Source organism: Oncorhynchus keta, chromosome 28 (assembly GCF_023373465.1).
Source record: "Oncorhynchus keta strain PuntledgeMale-10-30-2019 chromosome 28, Oket_V2, whole genome shotgun sequence".
Lineage (NCBI taxonomy): Eukaryota > Metazoa > Chordata > Actinopteri > Salmoniformes > Salmonidae > Oncorhynchus > Oncorhynchus keta.
The window spans coordinates 19024297-19037199 of NC_068448.1; the positions used below are offsets into that span (position 1 = coordinate 19024297).

The following is a 12903-nucleotide window of genomic DNA, read 5'->3' on the forward strand; positions in this document are numbered from 1 at the left end:
GCATTTATTATTATTATTATATCACTGGTTCTCTCTAGCATTTATTATTATTATTATATCACTGGTTCTCTCTAGCACTGGTTCTCTCTAGCATATTATTATTATTATATATATATATAATTATTATATCACTGGTTCTCTCTAGCATATATTATTATTATTATATCACTGGTTCTCTCTAGCATTTATTATTATTATTATATCACTGGTTCTCTCTAGCATATATTATTATTATTATATCACTGGTTCTCTCTAGCATTTATTATTATTATTATATCACTGGTTCTCTCTAGCATATATTATTATTATTATATCACTGGTTCTCTCTAGCATATATTATTATTATTATATCACTGGTTCTCTCTAGCATTTATTATTATTATTATATCACTGGTTCTCTCTAGCATATATTATTATTATTATTATATCACTGGTTCTCTCTAGCATTTATTATTATTATTATATCACTGGTTCTCTCTAGAATATATTATTATTATTATATCACTGGTTCTCTCTAGCATATATTATTATTATTATATCACTGGTTCTCTCTAGAATATATTATTATTATTATATCACTGGTTCTCTCTAGCATATATTATTATTATTATATCACTGGTTCTCTCTAGCATATATTATTATTATATCACTGGTTCTCTCTAGCATATATTATTATTATTATATCACTGGTTCTCTCTAGAATATATTATTATTATTATATCACTGGTTCTCTCTAGCATTTATTATTATTATTATATCACTGGTTCTCTCTAGAATATATTATTATTATATCACTGGTTCTCTCTAGAATATATTATTATTATTATATCACTGGTTTCTCTCTATATATTATTATTATATCACTGGTTCTCTCTAGCATATATTATTATTATTATATCACTGGTTCTCTCTAGAATATATTATTATTATATCACTGGTTCTCTCTAGAATATATTATTATTATTATATCACTGGTTCTCTCTAGCATATATTATTATTATTATATCACTGGTTCTCTCTAGAATATATTATTATTATATCACTGGTTCTCTCTAGCATATATTATTATTATTATATCACTGGTTCTCTCTAGAAATATTATTATTATTATATCACTGGTTCTCTCTAGAATATATTATTATTATATCACTGGTTCTCTCTAGCATTTATTATTATTATATCACTGGTTCTCTCTAGCATATATTATTATTATTATATCACTGCAGCTCAACTCTGACAAAAGATTGTAATGAGATTGAAGTCTGCTACATGCAGCGGTTACATTAGATTACAGAACAAGCAGCTTGTCTCTTCAGAAGAATTATAGCATATACAAATATACAATTTACCTCACACTGTATAAGCATACTGAAGGAAAGAGACACCAAACGCTACAAACCCTGTAAAGGTGGAAACCTTTCTGAAAAAAAAGCTTTCACAGTACACTGACACTTTGATGTTTTGTATGTGACTGTTTAGGAATGGAGACGCCCTGGAGTATAAGTCCCTTCCACCCAGCGAGATGGGACAACTCATCACCTCAGACCCCAAGCAGGTGAGGCTATGGAGAGAAAAGGTCAAACACTGTGTGTATGTGTTTATTGTTGTGTATTCTTAGCCATGTGAATCAATACTGAATATCATAAAGCATTTAACATCTATTACAATATGACATTACATCTACATGTTAGCTGAATAACTGATGAATAGAGATGTTTATTTTCTCTTTATCAGGGTGGTTTCCATGTGGAGCTGAAGCGAGGCCAGCGGGGGTTTGGCTTCAGTCTGCGGGGAGGGAAGGAGTACAACATGGGCCTGTTCATATTGAGACTGGCGGAGGAGGGCCCTGCACTGAAGGACGGCAGGATACACGTGAGTCTAACTGGGCCAGTCCGTCACCAACCCAGGGCATTAATACCTGCTCTCATCGATGGTGGCTACATGTGTTCTCTCTATGAGAATGGGTACACATACAGTACATGCCTGTTGAATGGTGTCTAGGGGAGAAAGACGATTTTGCTGTGTTTAATGACATTGGGAGATTTCAAGGATTCAAGTGATTGTAGTATTAGCATTAGCTTCATACTGAGTAAATACTGTGGCTATTAGTACTGAAACATCATGTGTGTTACCACAGGTAGGAGATCAGATTGTGGCGATCAACGGTGAGCCCACCCAGGGCATCACACACACCCGGGCCATCGAGCTGATCCAGGCTGGGGGCACCAAGGTCCTGCTGCTCCTCAGACCTGGCCTGGGCCGGGTCCCCGACCCCAGTGAGAAACCACAGACTCAACCACATACTCTACTCAAACACACATAAAAGAGTGACCATGTTCTCAACCACAGAATTAGAATGTGGACTCATCAACATGTAACCTACTCAGACACTGTCTCTACTGCTTGCAATACACATATGGATAGAAGACTGACCATGGACTGAACCATAGAATTAGAATGTGTCCATTCTAGTTGTTCTACTTCTATGGACTCAACACATTCCACTCAAACATGGGTTGTTAAACTTTCAACACACACAATACATAACCCAGTCTATACAGTACATATAAATGACCATACCTCCCTTTTGTGCATGTGAAAGCTTTTGCAATCCTCTCGCTTTACCATGGTTTGTCTCTCTAGCTTTTATACCTCTCTATCTATCTGGCTCTACCTCTCTCTGTCTAGCTGTCCTGGCACTGTTCTCTCTCTTCTTCCTCCCTGTAGGTGTGAACTCTTCTTCCTCCACCCTGTGCTTCTACATGAAACCAGAGAGTCACTAGCAGCCTCACTGCTTTTCTTGGTCTGTCCTTAATAACCTTGGTAAACCACCTCGTACTCGTCTCTCCTCCTCTTTGCCTCTGTTCTCTCCGTTTCAAAGTGCTACACCTCCTTTTAAAATCAGCTTCTGTTTATATCTCCTCCTTGCTCCCGTTAATCATAACTGGACATCTCCTCGCCCAATGAGAGCTACACTGTAACCAGTAGGCGGTCTGAACGGGTGCAGTGACTCCAGTTGAACATGTTTACTAACGAAGGCCCCAATTCAATCAATGACAGATAAAGGAAATTGCACTACAGGTTTATGTTGTACTAATAGTGTTAACCACAAAAAGACACACCCCACAAGTTGTTCTTCTCAAGGACAAAACCAAACCTTTCTTTGAAATACATTCTGAGTGAAACTGCAGTTTTCCTTTATCTGCAATTGATTGAATTGGGGCCTGAGACCCACGCTGGATCACGATGTGGCTCTAGAGCCCCTGAGTTGTTATTACAGAACACAAACACTCCACTGCCGCTGAACACACACAACATCACAATGATCGAGACCAGGAGAAAGTCGTTAACTAGATATTGATCAGTGAGATGTTCAGATGATGTATGTGCGTTCACCGCCATCAACTCTCTCCTGTCCTGATTTTAAGAAGAATGGATTTATATTAGTTGTTTCTCATAGAAATCGAAACCCCATTTCAGCTTCACTAAGTCCATCTCACTTTCTGGTTCTCCGCTACACATCTTTGCTCTTTCAATCACGCCAGCGCTACTCTTATCAACTCTTGAGGGAAATTCAAACGTCAGCTGTGCGGTGGTGTAGAAAAGCTTACACCTACCTCCCTTTGATGGCACTGATACATATCTCAGATTCATATTGTCTGTGTGACTTAAAGCTCCTATTTGAAAGGTTATAATGGAAAGATTAATTTTGTTGGTGGATTATTGAATGTGCACTTATTTTAGATTTCAAGACGCTTCACCACCTTCACATATTGAATATACAATATATCCCTTTAATATAACTACAGTCGCCAATCTGCTTCAGTATCACAATCTTTATTGTTATTTCTTTCTCAGCTAATTGGAGGTGGAACCAATGTCTCACTCATTATGACTCTCAATGCCTTTATTCCAGGTATGAAGGAGAAAGTGAACAATTCACCCTCAAGCTTTCCTAGACTCTCTGCATACAACCAGCAGTCATCCCCCACCTCTCCATCCTCAATCTCCCTGTCCACCTCCGAGCTTTCCCGCCCCTCCTCCGCCAACAACTCTGCCCCCGAGGAGCCCTCTGACTGGGATACGTCTGCTGCAGCTGCACCCTCCCCCTCCAGGCTGCTGGGGCCCAACAAGGCCAGAGGGCAGCAGCCTCACCACCATAGCCAGAGGAGAGCCAACAGCCCCAACAACAACACCCTCCCCAAGAAAAGTGATTCCATCACCTCCCACAGCGACAAGCCTGCTAACCCCAAGAGATCCACCGAAGTCCAGGCTGAAACCAAGGAGTGCTCCCAGAGCCCCAGGAAGACCGACAGAGTAGACCGAGACAACAAGGCAGGGAGTGCTGAACACAAGAATGGCTCAGTGGAGGGAGACCTGAGCAGCGAGAGGAAGGCCCATGGCCAGAGAGAGGGCCGGAAGGGTCGAGAGTGCCGCTCTTCCAGCCCCAGGAAGATGACCTCAAAGAGGGATCCGGAGGCAGCAGTCTCCAGGCAGCCCTCGAAGGGCCAGGAGGGTCAGAGGCACTCTAGGGGGCAGCATCCCATCTCCGACCCTGCCCCTGGTAAGGGCACTCAGGGGAGAGAAAGGAGACACAAGGAGGAGGACCCCTCTCATAGACAAGAGAGGGAGACGAGAACCAGCGAGTGCCGCAGGAAGGACACATGGGTGGAGCGAGAGGCAGAGCCTCTTAGATCCCAGACACAGAAGGAGAAGACAGGGCCGGACTCAGAGGGCGGAACCCTGAATCGAAGAGAGAGGAGTCAGAGAGAGGGCAAACACAGAGCGGCAGCGGAGGAAGAGAATCAGAGGGACACCAGTAGTGCTGCTAGCCAGGACTCCACATGCAACAGGAACCCCAGCAGCAAGAAGCAGGCCACCATCACTCCAGGGCCTTGGAAGGTCCCTAGTTCAGCCAAAATCCACTCTCATGTGGAGGGAAACTGATGGATCGTAGACTGACTAACCTGTCCAATACATATACACACACAGCTTCTACAGTTCTGCTCATTTGCAGCATGATGACATTTAGAATGGACCAATGAGGATTGAGAGGATTTAGGCTATTTTGCGTCACTGTGTTACTACATATCATCACATTGCCTCTTATTGCATATCAGTGCTTCTTTTCACAGTTTGCTTCAGCCAACCTTCCTACAGGCTGTTTTCATGTCCAGAGTTCAGTCAGTTTGTGGCTCTGCAGATCTGGAGGATGTGAAGTCCAATCTGTTTTGTGCCAATCAGACTCCAACCTGCTGAGAGGAAGTTGGTCCATGTCATGTGATGTATCGTCCTTTCTGTGATGTGAAACTCTTTTGTGGTTGAATGAAAGGAGATGCTTCCTCTCTGATGCTGGCTTTGATGAAGGATGTTGTTGTTTGTCACTACTGTATGAAGGTTTTAAAGACAGACTCTTATCCAGGCAATCACTCAGCATGTTCTGTTCCTGGTGGCTGGTGGGATTGATCCACTGCTATGTACCTGATGGATGTATAAAGAGGTGACGGTGATTTCTCCTCACGTCACTGGGAGATCAGGGGGGTTTGGGATTTCAATCATTTTCTGTCCATATCTACAAATCCAGTCCAGACATGTTAACTGGTGTGTAGGCTACATGCTCTGTGCAGACTCGGAATCACTGTTGTCATCAGCTTTGCAGTGGATTTTAGATCATTACGGAAAAGCTTTATATGCATATCTATGTGAAGACCAGACACTTGTGGTTACGTATATTGTTTACTACTACACGTGTGTTTATTATGAAGCATATTGTCATTTATTGAGATTAAATGACAAAGAATAAGTATATATGTGTCCATACTGAGCCATTCCATATTTTGATGTACTGACCACAGGAGGTTGGTGGCACCTTAATTGGGGAGAACGGGCTCATGGTAATGACTGGTGGTATCAGTGGAATTTTTGTTTGATGTCATTCCATTTACGTCGTTCCGGACATTATTATGAGCCGTTCTAGTGTGTAGAGACATCACCACTGAACATGTTCATTTGCTTTATTGCAGGAGAACCTTCCTATCCTCAAACTTGTAGTGTATTTGAGGTTTAAAAAGACTTCTGACACTTTTCTCAAATTTCAGTCTTGATTTTCCCTTACGAAAAATGTATCAACCCCTACAAAAGTGAACATGAATTATAATCCACATAATAATTCACATTTCCTGTTCCTGCAGGATTATTTTCCAACTGTAGCAAACTGGCTCAAGTTAAGATCTTACATCTGTACTTCAATTATTGCTCATCACTACTGTGTTTTAGTGTACATTACATTCACGTCACTGTATCAATAACTGTGCCACCATGTTGGATGAGCCATGTCAATCACTTATGATAATTCTATCCCATATTAGTCTATGATCCGTATACATTGTATTTCTATCCATTCACAGCCCTTTCACATCCTTAAATCGGTAATGGTGTTTATTGTAAACGGCCATTTTAGATCCTCTGGTAAAATGTGTATACTACAAGCTGACAGGTGTGTATTTTAGACAGTGCCGTAGCTTTGACTGTACGTTATCTAATATGTGTATTATTTAGCCAGGTGTTTTCTAATCTAAATGTGGGGGTAAATTAGCTGTATTGGCAGATTGAGGTTAAAAAGTGAGACCTTTGCATTTTTATGAGACCACAATTGTTCTTCTTCCAAACGCGCACATCAAAATGTGCTTTTAATTTTACACCAGTCCAAGATGGCCAAGGTTTCCCAAACTCAGCCCTGGGTGCACATTTAGGTTTTTGCCCTACCACTACACAGCTGATTGAAATAGCCAACTCATCATCAAGCTTTGATTATCTGAATCAGCTTTTGTAGTGCTAGGGCAAAAACCAAAATGTGCACCCAGGGCAGAGTTTGGAAAAACTATGCTTTAGACCAGTGGTTCCCGAACAGTGGTGCGCGGAACTCCCTAGGGGAGGGCTCCCGAGTGGCGCAGCAGTCTAAGGCACGGCATCTCAGTGCTAGAGGCATCAATACAGACCCTGGTTTGATTCCAGGCTGTATCACAACCGGCTGTGATTGTGCACCACCCTATGGGACTCCCAATTGGCCAAGCATTGTCCGATTTAGGGTTTGGCCGGGGTAGGCCATCATTGTAAATAAGTTTTTGTTCTTAACTGACTTGCCTAGTTCAGTAAAGGTTCAATAAAATTAAAAAAATGTAAAACTCAGTCCGGCTTTAAACTTACTCTTGAAAGTTGTAATAGTAGAATGCACGAGGTGCAATTTTGAAATGGACAGTTTCTCTTGTCATGTTAGTCATTGCATACCTTAGAGGTATGTATAACTTGTCAGAGATGTCCAGATCAACTAGCCCATGTCAGCTACTGTTTTTTTATTACGTTTTTTAGCCCATAGATATTGTTGTAATATTTTTGTCACTCAAATAACATTACACATGGCAAAATATATAGAATCGCAAGAAAATTAACTTTAAAACTGCAAAATGTTCTTTGCACCCAAAACCTTTGTTTGTAGAATTGCAGGAAATAAGCTTTAAGCCTGAGCAATTCTCTCCACCAACAAGAGGGGTGTGAACAGTGCTTGTGCCCATAAAAATAGACGTGGCACGTGAATGCGCAAGGGGGGCATGGGATGTTCTCCAATTCTGGAAGGGGGCGCTGAGTGAAAAAGTTTGTGAAATCCTGCTTTAGACTATAGTGCCCTCTTCTGGAGGAACGGAAATAAAGGAACTCCATGCGACAATCCCTGAAATCTACATTTAAATGTTAGACATTTTAATCCAGAGCGATTTACAGGAGCAATTAGGGTTACGTGCCTTGCTCAAGGGCTCTTCGGACGATTTTTGACGCAGTCGGCTCAGGATTCGAACCAGCAACTGTTTTGGTTTCTGGCCCAACTGTCCTAACCGCTAGGCTACCTGCCGCCCCTAATCTGTGTCACGATTTTACAAAATGGCAGAAGTTTACACAATGATAACCTAGTCTGTTTGAGGGCATCGTTTTGTGGCAGCTTTGGAAATGATCTGCCAAAACCTTACATTTGAGTGTGTCCAGCTTCAAGTCTTCTCTTTCAATCTACCTTTTAAATCTTGTGATAAAATCTTAGACAAGTTTAAGGATGATGATTTCCTCTTCACCGTTATGTTTCCTTTCCCTTGTACCCCCCATTGTTCATGTCATGTGTCTGTATATAATAATGTGGCCTTGCATTGCTTCAACAGAAAACAGCCTTTTGGTCTTTACATTCTGTGGTAGTTGTAAATGTTTATACATTGTACAGCACCTGTATAAATACAGTGCCTTGCGAAAGTATTCGGCCCCCTTGAACTTTGCGACCAGGCTTCAAACATAAAGATATAAAACTGTATTTTTTTGTGAAGAATCAACAACAAGTGGGACACAATCATGAAGTGGAACGACATTTATTTATTTATTGGATATTTCAAACTTTTTTAACAAATCAAAAACTGAACAATTTGGCGTGCAAAATTATTCAGCCCCCTTAAGTTAATACTTTGTAGCGCCACCTTTTGCTGCGATTACAGCTGTAAGTCACTTGGGGTATGTCTCTATCAGTTTTGCACATCGAGAGACTGACATTTTTTTCCCATTCCTCCAAGCATTTGTGAACAGCAGTTTTCAGTTCTTTCCACAGATTCTTGAATGGATTCAGGTCTGGACATTGACTTGGCCATTCTAACACCTGGATATGTTTATTTTTGAACCATTCCATTGTAGATTTTGCTTTATGTTTTGGATCATTGTCTTGTTGGAAGACAAATCTCCATCCCAGTCTCAGGTCTTTTGCAGACTCCATCAGGTTTTCTTCCAGAATGGTCCTGTATTTGGCTCCATCCATCTTCCCATCAATTTTAACCATCTTCTCTGTCCCTGCTGAAGAAAAGCAGGCCCAAACCATGATGCTGCCACCACCATGTTTGACAGTGGGGATGGTGAGTTCAGGGTGATGGGCTGTGTTGCTTTTACGCCAAACATTACGTTTTGCATTGTTGCCAAAATGTTCAATTTTGGTTTCATCTGACCAGAGCACCTTCTTCCACATGTTTGGTGTGTCTCCCAGGTGGCTTGTGGCAAACTTTAAACAACACTTTTTATGGATATCTTTAAGAAATGGCTTTCTTCTTGCCACTCTTCCATAAAGGCCAGATTTGTGCAATATACGACTGATTGTTGTCCTATGGACAGAGTGTCCCACCTCAGCTGTAAATCTCTGCAGTTCATCCAGAGTGATCATGGGCCACTTGGCTGCATCTCTGATCAGTCTTCTCCTTGTATGAGCTGAAAGTTTAGAGGGACGGCCAAGTCTTGGTAGATTTGCAGTGGTCTGATACTCCTTCCATTTCAATATTATCGCATGCACAGTGCTCCTTGGGATGTTTAAAGCTTGGGAAATCTTTTTGTATCCAAATCCGGCTTTAAACTTCTTCACAACAGTATCTCGGACCTGCCTGGTGTGTTCCTTGTTCTTCATGATGCTCTCTGCGCTTCTAACGGACCTCTGAGACTATCACAGTGCAGGTGCATTTATACGGAGACTTGATTACACACAGGTGGATTGTATTTATCATCATTAGTAATTTAGGTCAACATTGGATCATTCAGAGATCCTCACTGAACTTCTGGAGAGAGTTTGCTGCACTGAAAGTAAAGGGGCTGAATAATTTTGCACGCCAAATTTTTCAGTTTTTGATTTGTTAAAAAAGTTTGAAATATCCAATAAATGTTGTTCCACTTCATGATTGTGTCCCACTTGTTGTTGATTCTTCACAAAAAAATACAGTTTTATATCTTTATGTTTGAAGCCTGAAATGTGGCAAAAGGTCGCAAAGTTCAAGGGGGCCGAATACTTTCGCAAGGCACTGTACATGCCTTCATTCAGGAAAAACAACTGTAAATCGCTCCATTATTTTTTTAAAGTAATTAAGAAGAAAATGATATAAAGTGGTGAGAGAAAATAATCTGGTCATGGCATTCTGTTCATGCACTGATAAATAAAGTTTTACTGAATAAACCTATTCCATTGTGTGAAGCCTACAGTCATTGGTGTAAAGTGGGTTTTATCGGAGAGGAAGAGGCAACGCAAGAGGGTTTACTCCGCCCAGAATCTGGAATGTTTTGAGTGGTTTAACCCCTAACCCCTAGGTTTTGTATGGCTTAACGACTACCTAAATGTACGTGAGAAACACTCTTTTCACCCCACTTCGATTCCGAACTAAGTTACTTTTTCGTAACAGGTTCAGAGAATTAACATAGCAGGTTAGGAGACTTACGTTAATGTGAGGAAAAAGGTTAGGGTTAGCGAAAATCACTTTGTATCGTTTCACCTTGTCAGTGTTTCCCATATGTATACAGAAACAAATATATAAACGGAACAATTTCAAAGATTTTACTGAGTTCAAAATCAGATCCGTTACAGTTCATATATGGAAATCAGTCAATTTAAATCAATTCATTAGGCCCTAATCTATGAATGTCACATGACTAGGAACACAGATATGCATCTGTTGGTCACAGATAACTTGTTTTTTAAAGTGGCGTGGATCATAAAACCAGTCAGTATCTGATGTGACCACCATTTGCCTCATGCAGCACAACACATCTCCTTCGCATAGAGTTGATCAGGCTGAGTGCGGCCTGTTGAATGTTGTCCCACTTCTGTTCAATGCCTGTGCGAAATTGCTGGATATTGGCGGGAACTAAAACACCCTGTTGTACACGGCGATCCAGAGATTCCAAAACATGCTCAATGGGTGACATGTCTGGTGAGTATGCAGGCCATGGAAGAACTGGGACATTTTCAGGAATTGTGTAGAGATCCTTTCGACATGGGGCCGTGCATTATCATGCTGAAATGAGGTGATGGCGGCGGATAAATGGCACGACAATGGGCCTCAGGATCTCGTCAAGGTATCTCTGTTCACGTTTTAAATAGATGGGATAGTTTGTCAGAATTAATTTTTAGGTAGTAGTTTTGGAGAATTTACGGAGCATTTTAGGAGTATTAGGTTCAGGTTTGAAAAGGATTAGGTAAATGTAACAAAAAAAACGTCACAAGCTTACCACGTGTTGCTGTATCCAGGCACATGCTTACCACGTGTTGCTGTATCCAGGCACATGCTTACCACGTGTTGCTGTATCCAGGCACAAGCTTCCCACGTGTTGCTGTATCCAGGCACAAGCTTCTCGCGTGTTGCTGTATCCATGCACAAGCTTCCCACGTGTTGCTGTATCCAGGCAAAAGCTTCCCACGTGTTGCTGTATCCAGGCACAAGCTTCCCACGTGTTGCTGTATCCAGGCACAAGCTTCCCACGTGTTGCTGTATCCAGGCACAAGCTTCCCACGTGTTGCTGTATCCAGGCACAAGCTTCCCACGTGTTGCTGTATCCAGGCACAAGCTTCCCACGTGTTGCTGTATCCAGGCACAAGCTTCCCACGTGTTGCTGTATCCAGGCACAAGCTTCCCACCTGTTGCTGTATCCAGGCACAAGCTTCCCACGTGTTGCTGTATCCAGGCACAAGCTTCCCACGTGTTGCTGTATCCAGGCACAAGCTTCCCACGTGTTGCTGTATCCAGGCACAAGCTTCCCACGTGTTGCTGTATCCAGGCACAAGCTTACTACGTGTTGCTGTATCCAGGCACAAGCTTCCCACGTGTTGCTGTATCCAGGCACAAGCTTCCCATGTGTTGCTGTATCCAGGCACAAGCTTCCCACGTGTTGCTGTATCCAGGCACAAGCTTACCACGTGTTGCTGTATGCAGGCACAAGCTTCCCACGTGTTGCTGTATCCAGGCACACGCTTCCCACGTGTTGCTGTATCCAGGCACAAGCTTACCACGTGTTGCTGTATCCAGGCACACGCTTCCCACGTGTTGCTGTATCCAGGCACAAGCTTCCCACGTGTTGCTGTATCCAGGCACAAGCTTACCACGTGTTGCTGTATCCAGGCACATGCTTCCCACGTGTTGCTGTATCCAGGCACAAGCTTCCTACGTGTTGCTGTATCCAGACACAAGCTTCCCACGTGTTGCTGTATCCAGGCACACGCTTCCCACGTGTTGCTGTATCCAGACACACGCTTCCCACGTATTGCTGTATCCAGACACAAGCTTCCCACGTGTTGCTGTATCCAGGCACAAGCTTCCCACGTGTTGCTGTATCCAGGCACAAGCTTCCCACGTGTTGCTGTATCCAGGCACAAGCTTACCACGTGTTGCTGTATCCAGGCACAAGCTTCCCACGTGTTGCTGCATCCAGGCACAAGCTTCCCACGTGTTGCTGTATCCAGGCACAAGCTTACCACGTGTTGCTGTATCCAGGCACATGCTTACCACGTGTTGCTGTATCCAGGCACAACCTTACCACGTGTTGCTGTATCCAGGCACAAGCTTACCACGTGTTGCTGTATCCAGGCACATGCTTACCACGTGTTGCTGTATCCAGGCACAAGCTTACCACGTGTTGCTGTATCCAGGCACAAGCTTCCCACAGGCACATCCTTCCCACGTGTTGCTGTATCCAGGCACAAGCTTACCAGGTCCTGTATGGTGTTGTGAGTTCGATTCCTGGTATCATCCATATGTAAAATGCATGCACCTATGACTGTCATAAAATAATTGGATGAAAGAGCTTGCTAAATGCCATATTGTTGTTATTATTATTATTATTATTATTGTATTATTAAACCAAAGGTGCAAAGAAGGACCCCCAACGTCCTCTATCTCTCCGAGAGTCGCTCAGTTTACCATTACATCAGCTGTAAAAGTGAGTTTCTCTAAAACACGAACTTCAACTCCCAGACAGCCATGCAACTAACTACAATACTGAGAGTGCGCATGAGCTGCCCATAAACCCGAATGGGGGAAAAACTACAAATACAATATCACTGAGCGCTTAAAAGAA

General features: G+C 42.4%; 1 pseudogene; it reads left to right on the forward strand.

The window, feature by feature from the left end:
- Positions 1-10016, forward strand: part of LOC118380495 (membrane-associated guanylate kinase, WW and PDZ domain-containing protein 3-like) — a 311983-nt pseudogene extending 301967 nt beyond the window's left edge.
- The last annotated feature ends 2887 nt before the right edge of the window (positions 10017-12903 follow it).